General features: G+C 42.3%; 1 protein-coding gene across 2 annotated transcripts in view; it reads right to left on the reverse strand.

Moving 5' to 3' along the window:
* plxnb2b (plexin b2b) overlaps positions 1-8,355 on the reverse strand; it is a 151,767-nt gene extending 143,412 nt beyond the window's left edge. For both annotated transcript variants that reach the window (XM_042496047.1, XM_042496046.1), the window contains exon 1: positions 7,667-8,355. The gene's annotated coding sequence lies outside the window, so the exon portion shown is untranslated. The remainder of the gene's footprint in view (positions 1-7,666) is intronic.
* Positions 8,356-9,805: the final 1,450 nt, after the last annotated feature.

The following is a 9,805-nucleotide window of genomic DNA, read 5'->3' on the forward strand; positions in this document are numbered from 1 at the left end:
GGTAAAAGAATGTATGCGTGCATGTGTGTTCATGTGTGTTCATGTGTATGTATGTATGTATGTATGTATGTATATATGTATAAAGATCCCCTGTATCATTATCCTCATTCTTATTATAATTTTTGTTTATCTTTAAGTGCTTTAAGTGCTTTGTGCCCAGTTGACATTTATTCATCACTTTGGTTTCTGTGTTCTCTAAGTAAAATGTAAAGTAAATAAACAAAAAAGCTTTATCTACAAAAATACAAATTATTATTAATTGTTTTTAAAAAATTTAATAAAATAAAATAGTGCTAGTCTGCACTGATATTAAAGGAGCAGTAACAAGTGCAGCAACGTCACTACTGGACTGTTGTTACTGTATATTTCAGGCATCATATTGCATCAAAAGAAGGGGGGATAAGGCAGGGAAATCATTCGAAATGCAGGATTGTCATGCACATATCAGCAAAAACAATGTAACATTTAGCTAGCTAGTAAGCTACTGAAACATCGGCATATTACCGGCAATTCTTATGCTTGTTATAAAGAAAAGGACCATATTACATTAAACCACATTAAACTAAACGATACGATGGTTATTGTATTGTATTTAATATTTTTTAATTAAGGTTTCTTTTTGTTACTTGTGATACCACCATGCGGACGATTTCTCACAGCACTCGGACCTCCACTGGGAGCCTCCATTGGGAGAGCCATATAGCTCTAAAACTTCATCCTACACCTCTAACCCAACAAGAATCAGGACACCCTTCCCCGAGACGTCAACGTGCAAAACGGAGGGATAAGTGGTAGAGGCGTATGGGATTGAGTCAAAATTTGACAAAGCACCACACTGCATCATTTTCACAGCTTTATTACATATTTTCCGTTTATGCCTATTTTTGCTGTTTTTAGATTTTATTTGTTTTCCTGCTTATATTCTCCTCGTCGTTTTCCCTGATGAATCCCTCTGCTGCTGCACAGGGCAACTCATTTCCCAATGGGGATCAATAAAAAAAGAAAAAGAAAAAAAATCCTCAAATGTATCTGTAAAAACCTCACTGTTACCTTAGAAAATCCCACCTCAGACATTAGCAACCACAAATTTTAGCGATCGGTGGTCAATACAAAATGTCAGCCTCTAAGGTTAAGGCAGTATCTTTGGCAGTGTTATTACTGCTGCCGAGACCACTGCCACACTAAAATGGTCTGTCAGTTTACAGATGAGAAGCAACAGAGCCAGTGGCATTTAACTAGATTCTGTGTAACTTTAACAATTGCTGTATGAACAGATTTTAATAGGTCCCTCTTGGATCATAGGCTACTGAAAGGCCACGATACCCACCTCATTTAACAGAGACAAGGACATGACTCTGACGGAGAAATGATTTCATTTTCATTATGCCATTTTATTATGGACTATAGTATAGAAAGCCTTGCCTATACACTGTGTTACCCCAGCTTGATGCAATAACAGCACAGAAGAGGAATAGATGCACAAACTCCCTGTTTGTGTAACGTGCAGCTGAAGGAGAAACATCTTAAAAACAAAACCTCTCATTCAATTCAGATTTAATTTTAAAGACATAATGACCAACAGTACTTGAGTGCTAAAAAGGACCTGCAAGGTTCACAGGCACAGGTATGTATGAAGAACATCTCCTCTTTTCCCTCGCAAAGCCTTGCCTGCATTCTAATTTTGATTGAAACGGACAAGCGAGAGACAGACACCCAACCTCCAGCAGCGCTTCACACCCCCGTGTCCATTTCCAGCTGCCAGCAGGTTTCAGCAGATGCCAAAGATAATAAGGACAGCATATGTTTCCTCAAGATCTTATGGTGCCATTTCTATTTCAGAGCAGCTTCTGCCTACAGATTTCGTTATTGTTTTTAAAACATTATTAAAGGTCCAGTGTGTATGATTTAGGGGGATCCACCGGGAGAAATGAAATTCTTTGCGTTGTTACCTTTGAATGAGACATTTATTGAGCGCGTCCTTGTCTACGGAGATGCTGCACCACCACGTTTCTACAATAGCCCAGAACAGACAAGCCAAACACTGGCTCTAGATAGGGCCATCCATGTTTACGCATCAGCCACCGTAATTAGAAAAAAACTCCTTAAAGTCTTGATCTTAAATTATCAGAGAAGATGAGCGCACATTAGCAGGTGCTGGGCTAGCCCATCTCCAAAAGGCCAAAAAGGGTCAGAGTAACACTGATTTTTTAACATGAAACTGGTTTATTCTGTGTTTTAGATGGTTTAAATCACATGTGTTATGGAGAAGCACAAACCTCTGTTGATAATTTCACTCCCGGTAATAATCTCCTGAACGTTCGGATCAGAAAAAAGGTCACACATCAGACACACATCTCAGAAAAGATAGGTGAGCACACATTAGCAGGCACTGACATGCCAAACAGCATAGAGGAAACGCTGATATGTATCGTGAAACGGCTTTATTCAGCGTTTCAACAGTTTTAATCACACGGTCTATTTGTGTTCCAAAGGAAGAGACCTCTGCAGACAATTCAGCTCACGGATGAAACCTCCTGAACAATGAACACCAAAGGAAGTCTAACTGGCAGAAGTTTCAACTGGTTGTAAAGTGCAATCCTCACCACTAGATTCCACCAAATCCCCCTAAATTTTACACATTGCTCCATTCATTTTAGATACTTTTTTTCTAAACAATTTCAAAGGTCAAATTCAAATGTAAATAGACACAGACAAACAAATTTCAGAAATATTTAGAAATGCAACAAGGAGCAAATGCAACAAAAGTGTTTTGTTTTGATGGGATTCTAGATTTCATTCCATGCAGAATTAGGGGCTCTAACATGCAAATATTAGGCAACTCATCTAGAACTTCCTGGTTTAAATGAGTAAAAAATGTATAAATAAAGCACATAAATAAACAGCAGTTGCTTGCAAGATAGAAATTCTAGTGCCAAAGATCTTAATTTTTTTCTCTCCATTAATTCTCCTTGTAAACAAAGGAGCAGTGTGTGGTTGAGACACAATGAGGTGTGTGTATTTTTTAAAGCACCATCTATTAAAAATAAGACTGTCCAGAGTCAAACTGAGTCACAACCTAAATCACTGAGGATAATTCATCTCTTCTATGAAGTGACACTCTCACAGACCATCCCTCTATGTCTTCCTCTGTTTGCCACATTATCTTCCCCCTTTGCGCTCTCAGGTTGGTGTGACCTTCATCTCCAGCTGCCGCCAGTGCGCTGACCCTTCATGCATCTGTCACCCGCCAGTCCTGGCTGAGGCTCACATTCAGTACTACATAATTAATGGCCCAGCGTTCAAGCAAATAAAAAATTTTAAAAAAGAGGGCCAATACTTGATTGGAACGACCACATTAACATAAACCAGCTGGACATCACATTAGCTGTAAAGCAGAGGTGATAATTAGAAATGATCTTGGCAGGAGTAAATTGGTCAGTTTGAGGATTAACTGTGAAATGACTTGGATAAAAATGAATTGCACCCTCTGGTGCCTTAGCTAGGATTAAATGGCACTAAACATGGAGCAACTCTCAGCCACGAACAAAAAGCGCAGTGAAAATGCATTACAGGTGGAATAAGTGGCTCCACACAGTTTCCATTATTCCTCAGCTACAGTAAGCCTAAGTCCATTTCAAAACTCAAATCTCTCTGAGAGAGATATATCAGCACGCTGCCAAATCCTGCACAGGCACCCTCAATTTGCACAGAAATAAAGCGTCGACTCATCTTCGATATGTTAAAGTCTGAGAGATCTGTGAATCGTCTTTTCATCATAAAGCAAAGGAGCCGGACTAAACGTCAGCCCGTCACATTACACTGATTGAAGCAGGCACGACCAACTTCCCTCTGAAGTGTTTAAATGGATAGCATTTTGATAGCAATACGTGCCAGACTCAATTACCAAAGCAAAAAATAAATTAGCTTTCGGCTCTCTTTTCCACTGCCAATATAAGCCTTGAGAAGAAAGCATCTGACTGAGATTTCCCAGGATAGGAATCAAGGTGACCCCTCACTCATCATTGCTGATTAGTTTTCAGATACCTGCTCCTGTGCAGTCTGGCTGAAAAGGCTGGCTGGGTGTGAACTTTCGCCAGTGGCCTGAGCTTGGTCGACATGCCTCCAGTGAGCAGGTAGCATCAAAAGCTTCTGCGATACTGTGCGTCTGTGTCATCCTGTCAGTTCGGCCGCCATGGGGAAGTAGGTGAGAAAGGAGTGAGGCAGATGTCTGTATTGTGTATCCATCACGAGTGTTTTGTCCTCGGCTGTGCAACCTCGCGTCTGCTGACAGCAAACAACACAGAACGCCTTTTGAACGGCAATGGAGATCACGTTTTCCTCTGGGCTAACTTTTTCTTTTTTTTCCAAGTAGCCGCCTACCTCTCTAAACCTCATATCACGCCTCTCTCTCTCTCTCTCTCTCTCTCTCAATCGTGCTCTTTAAAAAAAATATATATTAGGATGTCTCCGTTCTTGTGCAGAACATCCTGCCCACAACCTCTCAACCGAGCAATTAAGGCAGCTCCCTCCCCACGTGAATCATTTATCTCTTTCAAGAGAGTGAGCATGTTTACAATATTCATCATGTTCCTCTTACTCATGCTCCAAGCTTTGACAGTGTAGGAGAAGAGTCACAATGGTTAAAGGTAGAAGTGAGGGCAGCAGCAGGGGGGAAAAACCAGCATGAGTTGGCAGAGGTGTGGAGAAGAAAGTATAGCCACAACGGGTTGAGTGCTTGGTGTGGTCGGTCATGGACATGGGATGAAAGACAGTGTGGGTTTAGAACTTGTCAAGGTTGTTTTAAAGAGGCAAAAGTACACCCTGCTGAGCTGAACTTAACCATAATATGTGCGGCAGAATTGCTTGGCTTGGACGCCTGCAGACAGAGCAGGTTAAGCACTGGATTGCAGTGAATTTAAAGCTGGTGGCAGGTTGGCTGCTACCTCCTTCCACAGAGCCCATCTTCATAGCCTGCTGCTGAGGGAGTAAGCATGAGAATTAGCATGATCACACCTCATAGGTCTGTCGTACTTCCGCTTTGTTATCGCCGATCTCAAGCGCACAGATGGGGAGAAGTGTTGAGCGGGGAGGGTTCGGCATGTGAAACACAAACAATGCCACATCGGAGCAAGAGGGCGGATAAAGAAAAGGAATGCTGTTGTAGTTAAGGCGGTGAAGACCAAGGGCAAGGGTGGCAGCTGTAAAATCCAGCGAAATTAGATCAGAAATCCACCTCACCATGACGTCCCTTCATCATAGGATAATCCTCGAGACATAAAAAGACAAGCCCTATCTCCAATCTGAGGGAAATCTCTATTCCCCAGATTCTTCAGCCGTCTAATGCCAAGCTGACACGCCCTTCACGCATCTGCCCACACTCCCCTGAAGTCTATGTGTACTTTAGATAAGCAAGAGGAACAAGGTAACGCATATGGGGCTTTCTCATGTGCAAATGGTGAAAAATAGCAACTCCAAATCTTGAACACGGTGCACGGTTGTGGCATGGATCACGATGGCTTGGAGCTGAAACGTGTGTGTTTTTACGCACTAATAAATATGAAGACAACTTATCTGTGAATGCAGGTGTTCTGTTTGTGTCTCTTTTGTGTGTGTCACACCTATTTTATGACCAAGAAGTTTACAAAGTCCACTCCACAGAAGGGACATGTTGGTCAAACACTGTCCAACAGTCAGTATTCAAAGTGAAGGTAGGGCTAACTGACATTGCAATGTGATGATTTAGATTATATCATGTTTTTGAAAGGAGAAAAAAATGTAAGTAGTCATTTAGAATTAACCACTTGTGATGAACTAACAGCATACACTATTCATGTATCAGCTCATTTAGTGCCGTTTTTCTGTTTACAGGCTGCAGACAGGAGGCAAGGGATTGCTTGTTGCTTACGAGGATTATGGTTTTATTTTCAAAATGAAAATGACAGAAGTCAGTAATCCAATGCAAAGGAAACAAAAGAGACTGGGGATGAGTTCAAATTCATTTGACCTCAAAAATATTGCAGCGCTCTCTGAAACGCAGGGCTTGCTTCCAGGAGACACGGTTTAAACTATCTGAGAAAATCATGCAACAGCAGAAAAAAAAGGGCATGATGAACTTGAGCTCACCCAAAACATGCAGGAGCTTAACAGCTGAGTGCTCACCACCTCCGTTTCTCAGTTGGTCAGAGGCTATTTTGCCAGATCCAAAAATACTCACAGTGCATCTCACCGCAAAGTTTCATTTCCAGAGCCAGTGGCCTATTACCAGAAGAAGGGGAATTCATGGAAAAGCCTGCTTTGTTTGTTATTTTCTGTTTCCCCTGTATTACAGAGTATGACTTTGCATTCGGCTTTGGGGATTGTTTTGCAGAATCCTCAAACACTGACATGACCTGAATGAGAAATGTCTTCTATTCACTTGCCCTGAAAAGAGCATCTATGATGAAGAAGTGTGGTACGCTTGTCTTTTTCACCCTTGCGGGGAGCAGGAGAAAACATTTATCACCACTCTCCTCTGCGCAGATAAGGTGTCTCTATTTATTCAGAGTGGGAGAGATAAACCCTGAATGAAGCATTGTGGGGCACAGAGAGAGAGAGAGAGAGAGAGAGAGAGAGAGAGAGAGAGAGAGAGATGGTGGAAAAAGGGGAAAGAAAGCAGCTTCACTTGCTTGTGTGTGTCCATGTGAGCAGATGGCATCTATTGGAAAACCATCCCTGCTCAGTCAGGAGACTCGAGGTTGACCCCCTGCTCTAACCCCCTTCCAGCCGCCATCACTGCCACCAGCAGCCTCTTTTCCTGTCTCCACGTGCCCCCTGCCCGCACTAATCCATCCCCACCATGAGACCGCTTGTATAATGTTATCTAATAGGAATAATCCCCAGGAGATGGAGCATCCTATGTACAGTAGGTCTGGGGCGGAAGACGGCTGTGGGTATAAAAGGGTGATTTAGAAAGACAACAAGGCAGTACAGTGGTCAGATGAGGGCCGCGCCAGGGACTGAGAGATACAGACTGACAGGAGACTCAACAGGGACATGAATAGTGCTTCTGTCTTCTTGTTCTCCACAAGAAAGAGAGGGAAGAAGCAAAGCAAACAAGAGGCAATGCTGACTACTTCTCGTGTCCTCCCTCAGCTGTTGATGTACAGCCCACTGTCCAGAGGTGAGGAACACAGTTCACGTGCTCATTTCTCACTGAAATTGCCTATGTGCGGGGACACACGGCTTCTGCGCAGATGCAATGCTCCTGACATGAAATGGTTTAGGGAAGAGCATGTCCACAGGGGGCTGTTTTCTGCAAACACACAGCTGTTGAGTTGAACAGTAGAACAACTTTGCAGCCAGACATGGCTACAACTAAAGACACATTTCACAACTCCTGCACAAGAGCAGTGCTTCAGGTGTTATTTCAGCCTCTTTAAAAGAAGTATCTCCGACACATTTCATGATTATTGCGATGCATTCGTTCGTAGTTTACACTATGCTCCGGTGGTACACGATAAATACAGCAGTGACATATAAAAGAGCAGCGTTCATACGGGCAAATTCTATGGTTTTACGCCCCATGTCTAATCGATAAGCTGTATAATACACTATCAAAACTTAGTGCTCATTTGCAACGAGGTTTGAAATTGTTAGTCTGGGATACAACCGGTTTCCCGGAACTCACCTTGGAGGAAAAACAGCGAAGAGAGTAGTTGCACAACCAGGAACAGTCCAGATATCGTAGAGCCCTCTGGTCAAATAGTTAAAAAAAGAAAAAGAAAAAAGAAAAAACAAAGACTCAAGTTCACATTTTACTCTCCTCGCACGTCCTGTGAGAGGTTTCAGAAAGGCACTATTCCGTAGAAAACACGAGCTACTTGGATTCCTGTTGAAAGGCGACCCGGGCAACTCCTCAACAAAAGACTCAGTGGCTTGAATATCAGGGACTTTCTCCACGCCCAGGTGCCGAGTCACATGGTAATTTCCAGGTGTGTGTCTCCAGGAACCGCGGCTCAGTTGGCAGCAGCAACACACCTGTGGGATCCGCTCACGCCTTGACTGTCATCGCGTTTGAAAACCCGGGAGGTTGTACCGAGGGAGGAGAGGAAAAGCTTTGGAAGGGAGGGAGGGAGAGAGAGAGAAGCGCGCACTGAAGGAGAACCAACAGCGACCGGGTACGGAGAGGAATGATTCCCCCTCCCACTCTACATTCACCGCCGGCGATGCAACTGTATGTGCGAGGAGACAGCAAGTAGTAGCCGATACGAGGAGAGTGGAGGAAAAGGGAAACAAGTTGTGTCGTCTGTTCGCCGACGCACTGAGATATTTCCGCGGGCGGTGGGAGCGGTGGAGCAGCCCCGCGCTGTGGTTCCCAAAGTGTGGTCCGGAACCAACATGGGGTCTGTGGGGGCGGTTCTTCCAGGTCATTCCAGGCAATATGAGGAATAAGGAAATGTGCAGACATAATGGTTTTAGTATCACTTAAGCACTGCCTTAGATTATAGTTACATAATTCTGTCAAGTCATGTTACAAAAAGGTGTTGTTTTTTTTTTTTTAAAAAAATCCCACGAAATATGAGGATGCAGTTCAACAAAACAAGGTGTGTTAACTTGTTGATCCGTGATAAGATACATATATGGAAAAATTAAAGGGCCATTCCACCCAAATCATGAAAATAACAAATCATACAAAAAGTATGTTTTGTTTTGGGGGGGGTTTTGTAGGTGCTTTAGTAATATTCTGATTGACTGATTTTTTTTAAATTTTGTGTCAAGCACACAAATATGTGCCTAACTTTCGTGAGTTTACAAGAAACCATTACAATAGTGTTGCAGTTATCAATCATGTTATTTTGGCTAATGCTCAGTCCTCAAACAAAATACTGTCCTCTATTGCAAGCCCGGCAAATGAAGTATACCACAAAAAAAGGTTCCCCTTCTAAAACTCAAATTTTAACTCAAAATTTTCATTGCCATCCAATCACATAAACGGTGGTCATTTTAATGACAAGTACATCCCTTATGTCTTCATAGGTGGGACAACAAAAAAAGAAATGAAACTCATTTTCAATATCTCCTGTGTTGTTACACAAAAAAACAAAATCTGTCCTCCTCTGGAGTGTTGTTGAACCTACCAGCCTCTAAGGCTGTTGGTAATGTTCCCCAGCGTAATTGTACAAATGTGGATCTTTGTCTTTGTTTAAATTACACTTCGCATACGGTTCTACACTGTTGCTTTTCTTTATAAGACAGACAGTAGAAATATATGTTGCTGAGACCTTTGTCACCAAAATAACTTTTCCTGTTTTATGTTTATCTAATTCCCTCTGTAAGCTTGAGACTTGAACTTGAATAACGGAATACATTTTTTGACCATTTTGACCTGTCATATTTGGAAAAACACTTACATAATCTCAGCCCTCTAAAAACATTAAAAATGGCTCTGTCGTATACAAATGTTCCAGTAAATCATCATGGCAGTGAATCAGCACGCACTATACCATGATCCTGAAACTGAAGCAGTCAAATAGCAGCCATGTAATTTTACTGTTTTCTGTTTTTCCTACTGTGATAAGTCAAAATGTCTTCAGCGAGAAAGACCTTTAGAGGTGCAGGAGTTGAGAAATACTGAGAGGGTCATGAGACCAAATTTTCCCCATCTCAGCTAATTAATATTTGACATCATTACCCAGTGGTATAGTGGTAGCTGATAAGCTGAGGGTACTATTCGGTGGGTGGGTAGGTCGTAGATACACTCCTCTATGTATTTCAGTGGCTTTTTTCGTGGGTATACTATATGTATATGGTATATGCTATACTATAC

This window comes from Plectropomus leopardus, chromosome 11, assembly GCF_008729295.1.
Source record: "Plectropomus leopardus isolate mb chromosome 11, YSFRI_Pleo_2.0, whole genome shotgun sequence".
In the NCBI taxonomy this organism is placed as follows: Eukaryota; Metazoa; Chordata; class Actinopteri; order Perciformes; family Serranidae; genus Plectropomus; species Plectropomus leopardus.